Raw genomic sequence first — 19,159 nt, 5'->3', positions numbered from 1 at the left:
TCCCCGTGGCAGTGAATCTGTGGGGTGTTCTGATTGTGGGCACTATGGAAGCTAAACCCCATGCTCCAGGTGGGGTGGAGGGTCTTCAGAGGACTCCTGGACAGTGCCAGGCTCTAAGCTGAGGTGGGGGACACAGGAGAAACCAGGCCAGGCCCATCCCTACTGGAGCTTCTCCCTAAGCAGTGGAGGCTCAGCCACTGTGAGGAGGTAGGCAAGGCCCTGCAGAAAGAGGGGTGAGGAAATCTGGGGGCTCCCAGGAAGGTTCGCTGCTGGAGATGGGGTTCTTACCAGGATGGGCTCTGAAGATAAGCAGGGAGGATTTGGGAGGGCAGAGATGAGGCCCAGAGCTTCTGGCAGAGAGCATGGCCTGCGCAAAAGTCTGGGGGCCTGACAGCCTGTACGTATTCTGGGAAGCAGGAAGGAGACACAGGCCTTGTGTTTCTGAGCCCCGACTTTAGACTGTGCCCTGTTGGGGAGGGGCCAGGGAATGTCTGAGGCTGGGCCTGACCCTGCTCCTTACCCCGTGGGAGCAGCAGAGCCATGAAGAAGAAGTTAGTGGTGCTGGGCCTGCTGGCCGTGGTCCTGGTGCTGTTCATTGTCGTCCTCTGTCTCTGGCTGCCCTCAGCCTCCAAGGAACCTGACAACCATGTGTATACCAGGGCTGCCGTGGCTGCGGATGCCAAGCAGTGCTCGGAGATTGGGAGGTGAGTGGGGCAGGGCATGGGACATGGGCCCTGAAAACTGGGCAAGTGGACCAGAGCAATACCTTCACCCCTCTGAGACTCAGTTTTCCCACATGTAAGCTTTGCTTGGACTCTCTCAGTAGCCTTTGGGAAGGGGATGGTGACTCCGAGAGCAGGATGTGGGTCTCCTAGAGCCAAACAGGGCCCCTTTTCTCAGTTCTAAGAGTCTCTGTCTCTTTGGATAAACTCCACTGTTTTGTTGTTTGGTGGCTATTTTTACTTATTTCTTCCTATCTATCTATCTATCTATCTATCTATCTATCTATCTATCTATCTATCGATCGATCTATTTAGAGATGGAGTTTTGCTCTGTTGCCAGGCTGGAGTGCAGTGGTGCAATCTCAGTTAACTGCAACCTCCGCCTCCCAAGTTCAAGCGATTCTCATGCCTAAGCCTCCCAAGTAGCTGGGATTACAGGCGTGTGCCACCACGCTCAACAGATTTGTGTGTGTGTGTGTGTGTGTGTGTGTGTGTGTGTGTGTGTGTGTGTGTGTGTGTGTTTCCGAGACAGAGTATCACTCTGTTACCCAGGCTGGAGGGCAGTGGTGCAATCTTGGCTTACTGCAGCCTCCCCCTCCCAGGTTCAAGTGATTCTCCTGCCTCAGCCTCCACATTAGCTGAGACTACAGGCATGTGCCACCATGCCCAGCTAATTTTTGTATTTTTAGTAGAGACAGGGTTTTGCTATGTTGGCCAGGCTGGTCTTGAACTCCTGACCTTGTGATCCTCCCACCTCTGCCTCTCAAAGTGCTGGGATTACAGGTGTGAGCCACTGTGGCCTGGCCTAATTATGGTGTTTTTAGTAGAGATGGGGTTTCACCATGTTGGTCAGGCTGGTCTCGAACTCCTGACCTTAGGTAATCCACCCACCTGGGCCTCCCAAAGTGTTGGGATTGCAGGTGTGAGCCACCATGCCCGGCTTATTCTTTTCTGGTTTTTTTTTTTTTTTTGGATAGGAGACAATTTCTTTCTTTCTTTTTTTATTTTATTTTATTATTATTATACTTTAAGTTTTAGGGTACATGTGCACAATGTGCAGGTTTGTTACATATGTACACATGTGCCATGTTGGTGTGCTGCACCCACCAACTCGTCATTTAGCATTAGGTGTATCTCCCAATGCCATCCCTCCCCCCTCCCCCCAAGGAACGCTGTTGCCCAAACAGGGACATGAAGGGCTTATTCTTTTTTTAAGGTGGAGTCTTACTCTGTCACCCAGGCTGGAGTATAGGGGAGCGATCATAGCCCACTGCAGCCTCAAACTCTTGGGTTTAAGTGATCCTCCCGCCTCAGCTTCCTAAAGTGCTGGGATTACAGGTGTGAGCCATGGTGCCTGGCTTCTACTGTTTTATTCTATTTTAGACTCTTATCTCATGTTATATATAAAGATCAGTTCCCTTCTAAAGACTTAAACAGAAAAAATATTATGTTTTTCATATTTTGAGACAGGGTCTTGTTCTGTCACCCAGGCTGGAGTGCAGTGGCATGATCATAGCTCACTGCAGCCTTGAACTCTTGGGCTTAAGCGATCCTGCCACCTCAGCCCCCTGAGTAGCTAGGACTACAGGCATGCATCACACCTGACTAATTTAAAAAGACTGTTTTGTAGATATGGTCTCACTCTATTGCCCAGGCTGGTCTTGAACTCCCGGCCTCAAGTGATCCTCCACCTTGGCCTCCCAAAGTGCTGAGATTACAGGTGTAAGCCACCATCTCTAGCAGGGAAAAAAAGTGTTATTAATGAAGTATAGCAATTTCCCTTTTTGTCCCAATTATAAAAATCATGTACATTTGTTTGCTTCATAAAGAGGAAACTGTCTGGGCAAGGTGGTCTACACCTGTAATCCCAGCACTTTGGGGGATTGAGGCGGGCAGACCACCCGAGGTCAGGAGTTCGAGACCAGCCTGGCCAACATGGTGCACTCTGTCCCTACTAAAAATATAAAAAGTTAGCGGGGCTTGGTGGTGTGCGCCTATAATCCCAGCTACTCAGGAGGCTGAGGCAGGAGAATCGCTTGAACCCAGGAGGCAGAGGTTGCAGTGAGCTAAGATCATGCCACTGCACTCCAGTCTGGGCAACTGAGTGAAACTCTGTCTCAGAAAAAAAAAAAAAAGAAAAGAAAAAGAAGAAACTGTAATCCCAGCACTTTGGGAGGTTGAGGCGATAGGATTGCTTTAGACCATGAGTTCGAGACCAGCCTGGGCAACATAGAAAGACCCTATCTCTACAAAAAAGACAAAAAATTGCCCGGTGTGGTGGTTCTTACCTGTAGTCCCAGCTACTCAGGAGACTGAAGTGGGAGGATTGCTTGAGCCCAGGAGGTCAAAGCTGCATTGAGCCAAGACTGTGCCACTGCACTTCATCCTGGGTGACAAAGTGAGACCCTGTCTCATAAAACAAAGGCTGGGCACAGTGGCTCATGCCTGTAATACCAGCACTTTGGGAAGCCAAGGTGGGTGGATTACTTGAGCACAGGAGTTCTTGACCAGCCTGGGCAACATGATGAAACCCCATCTCTACAAAATACACAAACAAACAAAATTGGCTGGGCATGGTGACATGTGCCCATAGTCCCAGCTACTTGGGAGGCTGAGATGGGAGTGTCAATTGAGCCCAGGAGACTGAGGCTGCAGTGATCTGAGATCACACCACTGCACTCCAGCCTGAGCAACAAAGAGAGACTTTGTCTCCAAAAAAAAAAAAAAGAGGCCAAGGCAGGCGGATCATGAGGTCAAGAGATAGAGATCATCCTGGCCAACATGGTGAAACACGGTCTCTACTAAAAATACAAAAATTAGCTGGGCATGGTGGCATGCACCTGTAGTCCCAGCTACTCAGGAGGCTGAGGCAGGAGAATGGCTTGAACCCGGGAGGCAGAGGTTGCAGTGAGCTGAGATCGTGCCACTGCACTCCAGCCTGGCAATAGAGCAAGACTCCATCTCAAAACAAAAAAGAAAGAAACTAAAAACAAAAACCCCAAAACTCGAATGGACTTCTCTTCCATCCTCCTTTGGGCAGGTGGGCAGCAGGGTGTGTATGCGGGGCCAGGGTGGAAGCCTGCAGGTTCTCATGCCTTTATGTGCCACATGGCAGGGATGCACTGCGGGACGCTGGCTCTGCAGTGGATGCAGCCATTGCAGCCCTGTTGTGTGTGGGGCTCATGAATGCCCACAGCATGAGCATCGAGGGTGGCCTCTTCCTCACCATCTACAACAGCACCACCCATGAGTGCCTCGGAAGAGGAGAGGGAGAGGGGTAGGGGTTGTGGGTTGGGCCGAGGCACAGTTCGGTGGCCCCCAGGCTCACGTGGCATAAAGGGTTTGGGTGGGTGGGCCTGCCTACCTGCTTCTCCTTCTAGGAAAAGCTGAGGTCATCAATGCCCACGAGGTGGCCCCCAGGCTGGCCTTTGCCAGCATGTTCAACAGCTCGGAGCAGTCCCAGAAGGGTAAGCCATGCTGCAGACTTGGGGCATGGGTGCAGAGCTGGCTGAGCCACCGGGAAGGGGCCTTGCCCACAGAAGCCTGCTCCCGTCAGGGTTCAGGGGCAGTTCTAGTACCCCCCATCCCTTCCTGGCCCCATAGCACCGTCCCACAATGAGTGGTCAGGACCATCATCACCACGGTAAAGGGCCGAGAGCTTCTGTTATTTCTGCTAAGGCCTCCGGGGCCACTCTGTGCAGCACATGGAAAGAATAATTATTATGCTAGCAGACCTCATGGACCAGGGCTCACTGGGGCCCACGCTCTGCTCTGCGCTTTTCACCCACGAGCCTCTCACAACCCTCCCTGCTCCTTTGGGCTAGGGGATGCTGTGTGGATTCCCATTTTACAGGGTGAGGATGCTGAGTCTCAGACAGGTCATGCAAATCAGCTGAGGTCACACAGCTGGGAGGTGGTGAAGCTAAAATTGAACCCAGGCTGTCTATATCCTGCCTTTTCAACAGGCATCCCATTCACTCATTTGTTCATTTGTGGGGATGGCGCTCTAGAATGTGAGGTGGAGTCTCTCTTTTCTAATCTGGTCTTAAGTGGAGAGGAGGCCCCCAAATTCCCCAGGTACATGAAGGGAAGCCACTGTCCATCCAGGAAGCCACTGTCTGTCCCCAAAGGAGGCACAATAGATTGTGAGATAAAAGTTGGAGGATGGGAGGGTCTCAACAACTCAACGCCTCTAGTCCTAGCACTTTAGGAGGCCAAGTCAGGAGGAGCACATGAGCCCAGGAGACCTGCCTGGACAACATAGCAAGACTCCATCTCTACAAAAAATGGGAAAAAAAAATTAGCTAGGTATGGCGGTGTGTGCTTATGGTCCCAGCTACTCAGGAGTCTAAGGTGGGAGGATCACTTGAGCCCAGGAGGTTGAGGCTGCAGTGAGCCATGATTATACCACTACACTCTAGCTTGGGCAACAAAGTGAGACCCTGTCAAAAAAAAAAAGGCTGGGCCTTTTTTTCACAGGCTCACGCCTGTAATCCCAGCACTTTGGGAGGCTGAGGCAGATGGATCACCTAAGTCAGGAGTTCAAGACCTGCCTGGCCAACATAGTGAAACCCTTTCTCTATTAAAAGTACAATAAGTCGGGCATAGTGGCACAGGCCTGTAATATCCCAGCTACTCAGGAGGCTAAGGCAGGGGAATCGCTTGAACCCAGGAGGTGGAGATTGCAGTGAGCCGAGATCATGCCACTACACTCCAGCCTGGGCAACAAGAACGAAGCTCCGTCTCAAAAAAAAAAAAACAAGTTGGAGGATGGAGGGGCAGGACACACTCACCATAGCAGGCCTTAGACATCAGGTGGGGGTCCTGGGTGGCGCCCTTTGGAGTCTTCTGCAACATACTCAATCTTTGATTTTTTTTTTCTTTTTTTTTTTTTTCAGATGGAGTCTCACTCTGTCGCCCAGGTTGGAGTGCAGTGATGCGATCTCGGCTCACTGCAAGCTCTGCCTCCTGAGTTCACGCCATTCTCCTGCCTCAGCCTCCCGAGTAGCTGGGACTACAGGTGCCTGCCACCACACCCGGCTAATTTTTTGTATTTTTTAGTAGAGACGGGTTTTCACTATGTTGCCCAGGCTGGTCCCTCGATCTCCTGACCTCGTGATCCCCCTGCCTCGGCCTCCCAAGGTGCTGGAATTACAGGCGTGAGCCACTGTGCCCCGCCAATCTTTCATTTGTTTTTAATACTCATTGAGAAACTCAGCATCTGTAGACATGAAGTTGCTCAGGGTAAGAGAATGCGGTAATCATAGGCTTGGCACCTTGTGGATGCTTAGAATCATTTATTTAACTAGAATGTATTGAGCATTGTCTTAAAGAATCAGCTGTTGTTCCTGAAGCTGGGGTGAAAAACAAAGATGGCAGAGGAAATCTGTGACACTCCAGGTGGGAAAAGAAACTAGGCAGATGCGGGTGTGTTACGGGCTGTAGAAAAACAGACCTGGAGGGCCTCAAAATCTGGGACTCTATGGAGGGTGACCCAGTCAGGGAAGGAGACATCTGAGCAAAGACCCAGAGGCAGAGATGGGGTCAGGGGAGTTATCTCCTGGTCTGCTATCCAGGTGTGATGGCAGGGACAGAGCCCTGTGGGGAGCTAGGGAGGCTGCAGCAAGTGACCCAAGGGAAATGGCCCAGGTTGTGTGGGATCTCTTAGGTTATGGTGAAGCCTCTGCTTCCTGTCTGAGGGAAGTGGGGGCTCGTGGCGTGTGTGAGTGGAAGGGGATGGATCTGGCCTACGGATTGCTGTGTAAGGGGCAGGGAGCATGTGGGGACCTGTCCAGAGGTCACTGCAGTAATTCGTGGAGAGGGTGCTGGGAAGTGGCTGATGCTGGACAGACACACTTGGAAGTGGAGCCTGTGGATTTGAGGATGGGTTGGGTGTGATGCTTGTGTAGGGAGTCCCCGGGGACCCCTGATCTTTTGTCTGTACCTGGAAGGATGGGGTGACCCTAATGGAGACAGGCAGAGTTCTCAGGACGCAGGTTGAGCAGACACTCAGAGCTCGGTTTTGGGCACGGTGAAGTTTGAGATGTTTTCTTCAAGCAGGCAGGTAGACACTCAGGTCTGGTGATCAGAGGAGCAGTCCAGGCCAGCAGGTCAATTTGGGAGTTAGTGCATAAATGGAGGCTGAAGCTCAGATGTCAAGCAGACCACGAGGAGAGAGAGCAAAGACAGAGGGGAGAGTAGGAGCTAGGATGGCAGGCGGGGGAGACTCGGGTGGAGCCAGGTGCTGGGATGCAGGGGCGGCTCTCAGGGAGAGTGATGAGCCCAGTAAAGCTGAGAGGGGCACTGGGTCTGGCAGTGTGGGGGTCACCAGAGAACTTGGCAAGTGTGGCGGCATGAGAGTCTGATTGGCCTGAGGTCAGGAGAAGATTTTTTTCTGATATTGATACATGATATTTTCTATATTTATGGGTACATGTGAGTGCTTGTTACATGCATAGAGTGTATAATGATCAAGGCAGGGTATTTGGAGTCTCCGTCACCTTGAGTATTTTTCATTTCTGGGTGTTAGCACCATAGTCCTCTCTTCGTTACTTTGAAATATACAAAATACTGTTGCTAAGCATCATCACCCTGGTCTGCTATCAAAGATTAGAACTTCTCCTGTCTTGGCTGGGCACGGTGGCTCACGCCTGTCATCCCAGCACCTTGGAAGGCTGAGGTGGGTGGATGACCTGAGGTCAGGAGTTTGAAACCAGCCTGGCCAACATGGCAAAACCCCATCTGTACTAAAAATCCAAAAATTAGCCTGGTGTGCTGGCCTGTGCCTGTAAACCCAGCGACTCGGGAGGCTGAGGCAGGAGAATCGCTTGAACCTGGGAGGCGGAGGTTGTAGTGAGCTGAGATCATGCCACTGCACTGCAGTCTGGGAGACAGAGCAAGACTCCATCTCAAAAACAAACAAACAAAAAACAAAACAAAACAGAAAAGAACTTCTGTCTAACTACAAGGTGGAAGGAATCATGTGCTGGGTGTCAGACCTTCCGGGATGTATGTGCAGCTTCTAGGAATTGAAACCACCAGCTCTTGGAAACTTGTGCCAGGCTTCAGGGTGGGAGAGGCAGTTCTAGAGCAGCAGCCGCCAAGCCAAGCCAAATGGCCCCAACATCTCTCGCAAGAGCAGGAGAGTACCTGGGGGCAGAGGCCATAGTTGTACCTTTCTGGGCAAAGGGTCAGTGTCTGTAGTGTCCATATGGGCAGTGGGGCTCAGGGGGAAGCAGGCCCAGGGGTCTGTTTCCAATGACCTCCTCAAAAGTCAGAACTGGAAGGCAAAACCCCTTATAGACTGGGTGCACCTGTAATCCCAGCATGTTGGGAGGCTGAGGTGGGAGGATTGCTTGAGGCCAGAGTTTGAGACCAGTCTTGGCAACGTAGCAAGACCCCTGTCTCTACAACAAATAAAAATAAAAAATTAGGCTGGGAGTGGTGGCTCACGCCTGTAATCCCAAAACTCTGAGAGGCTGAGGAGGATGGATCACCTGATATTAGGAGTTCAAGACCAGCCTGACCAATCTGGTAAAACCCCGTCTCTACTAAAAATGCAAAAATTAGCAAGGCATGGTTGTACATGCCTGTAATCCCAGCTACTTGGGATGCTGAGGCAGGAGAATTACTTGAACTCGGGAGGTGGAGGTTGGAGTGAGCCAAGATTGTGCCATCGCACTCCAGCCTGGGCAACAAGAGTGAAACTCCATCTCAAAAAAAAAAAAAAAAAAAAAAAGCCACGTGTAGTGGGGTATGTCTGTAGTCTTAGGTACTTCAGAGGCTGAGGTGGGAGGATCGCTTGAGCCTGGGAAGCCAAGGCTGCAGTGAGCCATGATTGCACTACTGCACTCCAGCTGGGACAACAGAGTGAGACCCTGTCTCAAAACAGACAAACAAACAAAAACCCTTATAGTTGGATGGGGAAACTGAGGCTGCAAGAGGGGACAGGATGGAGGTTAAGGCTCAGTCTTGCCTCTCTGGGGCAGTAGAAAAGAGGAAGGGAGCCCTTTCTTGGGGCTGGCTGTGTCTTGAAGGTGGCCTGTGCTTGACCTGGGTCAGGGTGGGATCTGCTCTTGTTTTGGCACATTCTGGTGGAGCCCATGAGTCTTACAGGATAAGCCCTTGTGGTCAGCGAGATGGGAGGGGGTCTGGCCTGGCACAGGATTTTAGACATGCAGGCACCTGCACAGACAGACACCTCATCCTGGGACAGCAAAACCCAGCCGCATGCTACTGCTTCCCCTCCTGTGCCCTCCTCAGACATCCCTGGTCCATGTACACTCCTACCTGCTGAGCCCCTCTTAAAAAAAATTAAACATCCCCTCCTAAAAAAAAAATTAAAATTAAAAAATAAATAAAAAAATTAAAAATCCCCTTCTGCTGGGTGTGGTGTTCACACCTGTAATCTCAGCTACTCAGGAGGCTGAGGTGGGAGGATTGCTTGAATCCAGGAGTTCGAGATCAGGCTGGGCAAGATGGCAAGGCCCCAACTCAAAAAAGAAAAAAAAAACCTTTCCTCCTAAGCCTCATTGCCCCATCTGTAAAACGAGTCAGGGACTGTGCCTGGGATGCTGCCTGCGAGAGATCCCGATGTCCCCCACTCAGGGTCACTAACTGTGGCTCTCTCTCCCCAGGAGGGCTGTTGGTGGCGGTGCCTGGGGAGATCCGAGGCTATGAGCTGGCACACCAGCGGCATGGGTGGCTGCCCTGGGCTCGCCTCTTCCAGCCCAGCATCCAGCTGGCCCGCCAGGGCTTCCCCATGGGCAAGGGCTTGGCAGTAGCCCTGGAAAACAAGCGGACGGTCATCGAGCAGCAGCCTGTCTTGTGGTATGTCTGTGGGTGTGGCCCCCTGACACAGGCAGGGCAGGCACAGCCCAAGGACCTTGCAGGCTGTAGCAGCAGTGGAGCGGCCCTCTGCCTTCAGGACCCTGCGCTGATAATGGGATGAGGAGATACAGACCCTTCCCACCACGTGTGGGGACACATTCTGAGCGTGGGGTCCCAGTGGCCACTGTGGCTGGCCATGTGTCCTGAGTGGCAAGGGACACTAGGAGGTTCCCGGAAGGGACACTAGGAGGACGAGTGCTGAGTGACGGGGCCACCCACCTGTGACAGGCGCCGCCCCTGCTTTGTGCTGGTCTCCCGTGTGGGCAGGTGTGGGGGGTGGTGTAGCTAAGTCCACCCCACCTGCTGCCTCACATGAGCCCCCTCTGCCCCAGTGAGGTGTTCTGCCGGGATAGAAAGGTGCTTCGGGAGGGGGAGAGACTGACCCTGCCACGGCTGGCTGACACCTACGAGACGCTGGCCATTCAGGGTGCCCAGGCCTTCTACAATGGCAGCCTCACGGCCCAGATTGTGAAGGACATCCAGGCGGCCGGTGAGTGGGTAACCTCAAGGGCCCGGGTGAGGAACTCTGCAGTGGAAACCCTGAGCTGTAGCCCAGAGCCATGGGGTCCTCCTGTCTTGCCTGAGCCTGCAGGAAGTTCCTGGTGGAGGAGGGTCAGTGACTGGCCATGTGGGTCCACAGCTCCTGCTTATATCAAAACCAAGAGAGGCCACACAGTCCAGGAGAGCAAGTCCCTGTTGGGGTAAATGCAGGTGTAGGCAAGAGCCAGGGCTGGGGAAGCACTAGAATACAGCCTGAAGATCCAGGAGGACTTCTTGGAGGAGGTGGTGGCTGGGCTGCAGATTACTTCGTTAGGCAGAGAGAGGAAGGGATTCCTAGCAGAGGAACAGCTGGGCTAAGGCCCAGTAGAGGGGGCTTTGATTCACCAAGAGGGTTACAAGGGATGAGGGTCGCCTTGAGAGAGGCATGGGGAAGGGGATTTGTGGGGCAGGGGCCTGGAGCTTGGCTGTGGCTTTCTTCAGGTAATTTTTGTCACTGTTTCATGGAGGAGGGTGATTAGCTTGTCGACCTTTACCACTGAGGCTGGAAATTGGCATGCCAATACCCTGTCTGTTTGGAGCTGACTCCAGGAGAATTAAGAGCCTCCCTCCCTCCCTCTATCCATTCATCGTGAGGAGAAGAGGCTAAGCAGCAGGGACACCGGCAGGAATTCTCCAGTTAGAAAAGGCCCTCTGAGCCAGGTGCGTGGCTCACGTCTGTAATCCCAGCACTTTGGGAGGCCCAGGCGGGTGGATCACCTGAGGTCAGGAGTTCAAGACCAGCCTGGCCAACATGGTGAAACCCTTTCTCTACTAAAAATGCAAAATTAGTCAGGCATGGTGGGTTGTGCCTGTAATCCCAGCTACTTGGGAGGCTGTGGCAGGAGAATCGCTAGAACCTGGGGGGCTGAGGTTGCAGTGAGCCGAGATTGCACCACTGCACTCCACAGAGTGAGACTCCATCTCAAAAAAAAAAAAAGAAAGAAAAGGCCCTCTGAGGCCAAGCTTTGTGTCTCATGCCTGTAATCCCAACACTTTGGGAGGCTGAGGTAGAAGTTGAGGCCAGGAGGTCCAAGACAAGGCTGGGCAACATAGTGAGTCTACAAAAAAAATATTGAGAATCTACATAAATATAGTGGGGGTGGGGGTGGGGAACAAGAAAACAAAAAATTCAAAGCATAGTGAAAAGAAATATAGCAAAACCCGGCCGGGCATGGTGGCTCACGCCTGTAATCCCAGAACTTTGGGAGGCCGAGGCGTGTGGATACAGGGTCAGGAGATCGAGACCATCCTGGCTAACACAGTGAAACCTGTCTCTACTAAAAATACAAAAAAATTAGCCAGGTGTGGTGGTGGGTGCCTGCATTCCCAGCTACTTGGGAGGCTGAGGCAGGAGAATGGCGTGAACCTGGGAAGCGGAGCTTGCAGTGAGCCGATATCACGCCACTGCACTCCAGCCTGGGAGATAGAGTGAGACTCCATCTCAAAAAAAAAAAAAGAAATATAGCAAAACACAACAAAAAAAATTAAAATTTGCTGGGTGTAGTTGTGCCTTTAGTCTCAGCTACTGGGGAGGGTCTGCTGGAGGATCACTTGAGCCCAGGAGTTCAAGGCTGTGATTAAACCACTGCACTCCAGCCTGGGTGACAGAGCAAGATCCTATCTCTAAAAAAAAAAAAAAAAAACAGAAAACACTCTCTGGCCACAGATGAGAGAAGGCAGACAGGAAGCCACTAAGCCAAGCAGGCAGAGGGCAGGTGGCCCCAGACCGGCTGTCAGGTGGTGAGCAGTGTCAGGGAGACAGGAGTGCCAGAGCTGGTGAGGTTCCCAAGGAGGTGAGGTTGCCTGTGGCCCCCTCCCAGGGCACAGTCCCACCCCTCCAGTAGTGCACTCTGTCCTCCCTGGTAGGTACAGGCTTTTCCCCACCACCATGGTGCAGCCATGCCTGCCCCCAACCCCACTGGTGCAGCTCCATCCTCCACGCAGTGATGCAGCCCCATCCCAGTGCCCATTCGAGCTGCTGTCCCATTGCAGGGGGCATTGTGACAGCTGAGGGCCTGAATAACTACTGTGCTGAGCTGATCGAGCACCCGCTGAACATCAGTCTGGGAGACGCAGTGCTGTACATGCCCAGTGCGCCGCTCAGTGGGCCCGTGCTGGCCCTCATCCTCAACATCCTCAAAGCTGAGTGGTTGCACCACAGCTGTGTGGTAGGACCCATGACACTGCCTCTCTCTCCCCACTCCCCACTCCTGCTGCATCTCTGCTCGCCCCCCATGCCACATCTTTCCATCACTGAGCTCCCGAGGTGTGTCCCTGCATCACAGCTCACCATGTCCTGAAGGAGGCAGTGCAGAGCGACAGGGCTGAAGCGGGCAATGCTCAAGGGTTGGAGGAGGAACAGGAGTCATCAGGAGGGAGAGAGGTGCAGGAGCTCAGGGCTGCAGGGCCTGGTCCAGAGGGTACCCTGGTCCAGTGGGTGACCCTGCCACTTGGTCACTGAATGGCCAGAGCTGATGCGTGACGTGAGGCCCAGGCTCAGGAGCCCTCACCTTACTTCACTCTCACCACAGCCTTCTGAAGCAGCTGCTGCTATTGGTTATTAAACGCTCCTTGAGGTGGGCAAAGTGGCTCAGGCAGTTGTTAACCCTCTGAGCCCCTCAGAGTCTCTGGGGCTCAGCAACATGCACCTGGCTCTGATCAACCAGGGTACAGCTTCTCCCGGGAGAGCGTGGAGACCCCCGAGCAGAAGGGCCTGACGTACCACCGCATCATAGAGGCTTTCCGGTTTGCCTACGCCAAGAGGACCCTGCTTGGGAACCCCAAGTTTGTGGATGTGACTGAAGTAAGGGGCAGGGGCTGGCCCACTGTGGGTGTGGGGCCTGCTGTAGAGGCATCGGGTGGGCTCCCCAGGGTGGCTACAGCCTCACATATGCTTTCTGAATCCATTCCTGCCACAAACTTTGATTGCGGGCCTACTGTGTGCTCAGATGGACTGGTGGGTGACCCCCAGTCTTGGCTTCTGCCCCACAGAACTGACAGTGTGGGGAATTAGTGGCCACCCTCCTACCTCAGGTCCTTTGCACATGCTGTGGTTCTCGAGTGCTCAGTGCTGAGATGAGGAACACATGGGGGCATTGCAGCCCTCGGGCATGGTGAGATGGATGGGTGAAAGGGAGACGGCCAGGTGAACAGAGACCTCGGCCACCCACTCCCTGTCACTCCAAACTAATGCTTCCCAGATGCCACCCTCAGCCCTGCACCACCTGACCCACTCACTCAGTAGCTGCCCCAGCTCCACGCTGGGTCCCTATAAGACCCTGTCATATCCCTTCCCGCTGAGGATCCTCACATTCCTCCTTACCTACTTGGGTCCTTGGCATTCCTGGGTGGATCTGCAGAACCCCCACACTGACCAGTGACCTCCCAGGAGGGGCGTCAGCTGCCCGGGTGGTGTCTTCTCTTTCCCCGTGAGCATTCTGCACCTCTGACTCCCGCTGCAGCCAGTGACCTGGTGTCTTGTCTCTCTGAGGGGACAGAGCCACTGCAGCGTGTCCCTCTGCCCTCCCTTTTGGCTAAGGCCAGCTCTTTCATCTACTTGCTGGCTCGGGGTGCTGTTCCTACAATGCTCCTTTCTGCCTCTGACGATTTACTTCTTTATCACGGATTATTCCCGAAAGAAAGGCAGCTGTTGTTGCTCTAGAAATTTCTATCTGCTGCCTCCTTCTGTCCTTTGCTCCTCTTACAGCAAACATGGCTGGGCTATGTCCTCTCTCCCTTCAGGGTATCCTCTCCCCTGCTCTATCCCCATGCCACCAGATCTTCATGTCCAGCCTCAGTTTCCCCATCAGGCCCCACTCAGCAGCATCTCACACAGCTCACCACACTCTCCTCGAGTTTTCATTTTGCAAATTTTTCGCACCTACAAAAATGTAAAAAAATCCCAAAACTGCCCAAGCATCAATGTTCCCTTTTCCTGGAGTCTGCAGTGTGGACGTTTCTGCCAGATTTCCTAACTCTCTCCGTCTCCACCCACATCTATTGGGATTCGTGTTTTTCTGAAGGATTCCACAGTAGGTTACTGATGTCACACCTCAGGGTGTGTCTCAAAAGTGAGACTTGAACATAGCACAGCAGGATGTCGGGGTGACACAACCTGCTGTCCCTTCTCTTTGCCTACAGTAGGCTCCCTTGGCTGTTTGGTTTTTGTTGTGTTTTTGTTTAGACACAGAGTCTCTGTCATCCAGGTTGGAGTGCAGTGGTGTGATCTTGGCTCACTGCAGCCTCAACCTCCAGGGCTCAAGGAATCCTCCCACTTCAGCCCCCTGAGCAGCTGGGACCAGAGGCACGTGCCACCAAACCTGGATAATTTTTGTATTTTTTTTAGAGACAGGGTCTTGCCCAGACTGGTCTCAAACTCCTGGGGTCAAACTATCTTCCCACTTCAGCCTCCCAAATTGCTGGGATTACAGGTGTGTTTTTTTTGTTTGTTTTTGAGACAGAGTCTTGCTCTGTCACGGAGGCTGGAGTGCAGTGGCGCTATCTCAGCTCGCTGCAAGCTCCGCCTCCTGTGTTCACGCCATTCTCCTGCCTCAGCCTCGCGAGTAGCTGGGACTACAGGCGCCTGCCACTGCGCCCAGCTAATTTTTTGTATTTTTAGTAGAGACGGGGTTTCACCATGATTGCGATCTCCTGACCTCGTGATCCGCCTGCCTCGGCCTCCCAAAGTGCTGGGATTACAGGCATGAGCCACCGTGCCTGGCTTGTTTTGTTGATTTGTAAAGCCCAGGGCAGTAGTCTTGGAAAATGTCCCACATCGTGGATTTGCCTTTCTGTTTCCTTGAGGGCAGTTTCAGACAGAACACCTTTCCCTGGGATTGGTCAACTAATCTGTGGGGTGTTGCTGAAACTTTATTTTATTTTATTTTATTTTATTTTATTTTATTTTATTTTATTTTATTTTATATTTTATTTTTGAGACGGAGTCTCGCTCTGTCCCCCAGGCTGTCCCCCAGGCTGGAGTGCAGTGGCGGGATCTCGGCTCACTGCAAGCTCCGCCTCCCAGGTTCACGCCATTCTCCTGCCTCAGTCCCCCAAGTAGCTGGGACTACAGGTGCCCACCACTGCGCCCAGCTAACTTTTTGTATTTTTAGTAGAGACGGGGTTTCACTGTGTTAGCCAGGATGGTCTCGATCTCCTGACGTCATGATCCGCCCTCCCATAGTGCTGGGATTTCAGGCCTCGGCCTCCCAAAGTGCTGGGATTACAGGCATGAGCCACCGCGCCTGATGTTGAAACTCTCTTGAGGCATTTTCTTCGGCCTTTGGGTCCATCCTCTCTGTCTCCTCCTTGACCTCCTCATCTCCTCCTCGCCACTGCCTTGGGGACCTTGGCCAGGCTCATGGCATCCAGCAGCCACTCAATGTCAATACTTCCATGTTCATCTCTCAGCCTGCCCTTGCCTGTGAACCCATGCTTATTTATTTATTTTTTTTATACTTGCACCCATGCTCTTCAGGTCTGATGAAGTGTCCAATATCAAGCTTCTGACCATCCCCAAACCTGCCCCTTCTGCAGGGTTTATCTCGCTAGTCGGCACCATCCTTGATTCTTCTCTTTCTCCCACCCAGGCCATCATCTCTTGCCTGGTTGATACCCACAGCCTCCCCTTTGGGATTTATCCTTATCCCTGTCATAGCTGCCAGAGGGACCCTGTGAAAACACTCCCCAGCCTGCTCATTCCTCTGCCCTAAGCCTGCATGGCACAGAGCAAAAGCCAGTTTTTATGGGACCTAGGAGGTCCTGTGGGTTGGGCCCCAGCCTGCATCTTCATCCTCTTCTCCCCACCCCACTCCATTCACTCTCTGCCTATCGCTCACCAGCCTATACCACCTGCCTCAGGGCCTTTGCACTGACCATTTAGGCTGCATTCCAGGCTCTTTTCACACGTTGCCTCCTCTGAGAAGCCCTCCCTGACCACTCTGCCCATACCTCATGCCTCTTGATTCCCCTTACCTGGCTTGTGGTTTCAGCACTTTCCCTGTGTGTGTTTGTTTTTCTTGGCATGAGGGCAGGACGTAAGTGTCTGTTCCCTGTTGATTCCCCAGTGCCAGGCATGCAGTGCAAACTCTAGAAATATTTTTTGCATGAAGGAATGAGTGATTGAATGCGGCAAGGGTCTGGAGGCTCAGGACCAGGCAGACAGACATTCAGAGTTACTGAAACGCAACAAAGACAGGGAGTCAGACTGGTCGTGCAAGGTCCTGGGCCTGCCCTTGGGTCCTGGGGAGCCACGGAAGGTTGTGGGTGCTAGAAGGTTTTGGTCAGAGTCACAGTCAGGGGCCTTCTGAGACCTGTGCCCCCTCCCTACCCTCCCTCCCCACCTCATCAGGCCAGCTCTGGGGTCTCGGCAGGTGGTCCGCAACATGACCTCTGAGTTCTTCGCTGCCCAGCTCCGGGCCCAGATCTCTGACAACACCACTCACCCGATCTCCTACTACAAGCCCGAGTTCTACACGCCGGATGACAGGGGCACTGCTCACCTGTCTGTCATCACAGAGGACGGCAGTGCTGTGTCCGCCACCAGCACCATCAACCTCTAGTAGGGGTTGCTGGGACGCCTGGGTGGGAAAGTGCCAGAGGTGGGTGGCCCAGGGACCGCCCACTTATCCAGTAAGGTGGCTCCGTCACCTCTTTTCCTGGTGGGAAACTGAGGCCCAATCTTGGTAGCTTATCCTGGGCCTCTCAGTGAGTATGTTTCAGCCTCAGTGGGTGGATAGGGACCAGGCTGGGCCAGGCAAGGTCGGGCGCTGTCTGACCCGGCTGGGTGGTAGCTTTGGCTCCAAGGTCTGCTCCCTGGTCAGCGGGATCCTGTTCAATAATGAATGGACGACTTCAGCTCTCCCAGCATCACCAATGAGTTTGGGGTACCCCCCTCACCTGCCAATTTCATCCAGCCAGGTATGGGGTGGAAGTCCGGGGGTGGGGGGACTGGGGTGGAGAGGGGCGGGTGTCCTGGAAAGGCAGCTCATGGGCATCCCTGTCTTCTCCCATCAGCCGCAGGGAAGCAGCCACTCTCATCCATGTTCCCAACGATCATGGTGGGCCAGGACGGCCAGGTCCGGATGGTGGTGGGAGCTGCTGGGGGCACGCAGATCACCACAGCCACTGCACTGGTATGCGTCACCCCTTTTCTCCCTGGCCCTTCCCACTCCGCACAGCCCCCAAGCCATGCTGATCACACTCCCAATGCCCCAGACCATCATCTACAACCTCTGGTTCAGCTATGACGTGAAGCGGGCCGTGGAGGAGCCCCAGCTGCACAACCAGCTTCTGCCCAACATCACGACAGTGGAGAGAAACATTGACCAGGTGGGCCAGGGGTTGGAGAAACTGAGTCACGGTGTGGGGCCCCAGAGCATCCTGGGCTGGAGGCCTGGATCATCACAGAGTGGACAATGGTTGGTGTCCTCTCTCTAGTGTCTGGGCCATCTGGAGCCCCTGTGCCATGAGGGCCAAATCCCCTGCTCCAATGAGGCCCAGAATGCCCCAACCTGCTCTTCCTGATGACCTGGCCTGAAATGGCACCACCTGGGCTGAGGCCTGTGACCACACAGGCGTGGTTCAGGTGGCATCTGGAGCCCTGCTCAGGCTTCCCCTCTCCTCCCACCCCCAGGCAGTGACTGCAGCCCTGGAGACCCGGCACCATCACACCCAGATCGTGTCCACCTTCATCGCTGTGGTGCAAGCCATCGTCCGCACGGCTGGTGGCTGGGCAGCTGCCTCGGACTCCAGGAAAGGCGGGGAACCTGCTGGCTACTGGTTGCTCCAGGCAGACAAGGCTGACAAGCAACCCAGGGACAAGATACTCACGAGGATAAGGAAGAGGACTTTGGGGGACGGGCTTCCCCTGTGAGCAGCAGAGCAGCATAATAAATGAGGCCACTGTGCCAGGCTCCAGGTGGCCTCCCTGGCCTGTCTCCCCACTCTCTGGGCCTCAGTGTATTTTGTGTGAAATGGAGCCATCTGGCTGGGGAGGAACAGAGGGGTGGGATTCGGAGATCTTCACAATGCGGGCACTGGAACTAGCCTCAGCATCTTCAGCATGGGGAGAGTGGGGCACATGGCTGGGGGCCAGGGGAAGGTTCACACCAAGCCCTGCCCCTTTCCACCCTGATCCCTCGGACTTTGGGGCCAGGCCCTCCCTTACTGGGGCTGGGCAGTGACACTACCTAGAAGCAGCCACCAGGGGGTGTCACGACCCTGGCGCTTTCTTAGGCAGAGGGTGGCCAGCTGATGCTGGGAACCCGGGCGCCTTCTCAGACCCGTAGGCCTCCAGCTCAACCTGCCGATGACACTGGCGGTGAAGCTGAGGTCCGAGGAATGGGGACTGGGCAACAGGCTGGAGGAAAACATCTCGGTCAGAGCCACGCCCCTGGGGGGGTTCCCAAGAGCAAACCCAGAGTGAAACCCAAGCTTGTGATCCTCTCCAGAGGGAGGCCTGGTTCTCAGGGAACAGCAAACGGGAAGATGTCCCCAGATCCCAGGGATCAGGGCTTGGTCCAGCCGGGGACGCAGCCCAGAGGGAGTGGGTCCAGAAGGAAACAGCTAGACACAGCAGCCTTCACCATTGGCAGCCCCTCCAGGCCTCCCTCGGGGCCTGCTCCCTCCTCTGTGCACAGTTCCAACACCTGGAGCAGGGTTCTGGGAAGGGCTGGTGGAGGTGGGCTGGTGGGAGGCGGTGATCACAGCCCAGCACCTGGATATCACCAGGGGCACTGGGGCCAGGGGCCAGGTGAGGCCAGGTCAGGGCTATCCTTCAGGAGCCCCGAAAACCTGGTGATTCCAAAGGGCCCATAGACAAACAGGGTTTTATGCCTGTGGAGTCAAGTCCCACTGGGTCTGAGCTCTGGAGGGCTGTGTCTCTGGGGCTCTGCAAGGGTGAGGTGGAGGTAGGCTCAACTGGTGTACAAGTCACTCTTCAATCCTTATTTTATTTATTTAATTTTTTTTAAAAATTAAACCAATAGAGATGGGGTCTCACTATGTTG

The 19,159-nt window shown here is 53.8% G+C and overlaps 1 pseudogene; it reads left to right on the top strand.

Moving 5' to 3' along the window:
* Positions 1-128: 128 nt before the first annotated feature.
* On the top strand, positions 129-18,095 carry LOC129528209 (glutathione hydrolase 1 proenzyme-like; annotated as a pseudogene).
* The last annotated feature ends 1,064 nt before the right edge of the window (positions 18,096-19,159 follow it).

Source organism: Gorilla gorilla, chromosome 17 (genome assembly GCF_029281585.2).
Source record: "Gorilla gorilla gorilla isolate KB3781 chromosome 17, NHGRI_mGorGor1-v2.1_pri, whole genome shotgun sequence".
In the NCBI taxonomy this organism is placed as follows: Eukaryota; Metazoa; Chordata; class Mammalia; order Primates; family Hominidae; genus Gorilla; species Gorilla gorilla.
The sequence above is the reverse complement of the archived record's forward strand: the minus strand, read 5'-3'. Positions and strand labels throughout refer to the sequence as shown.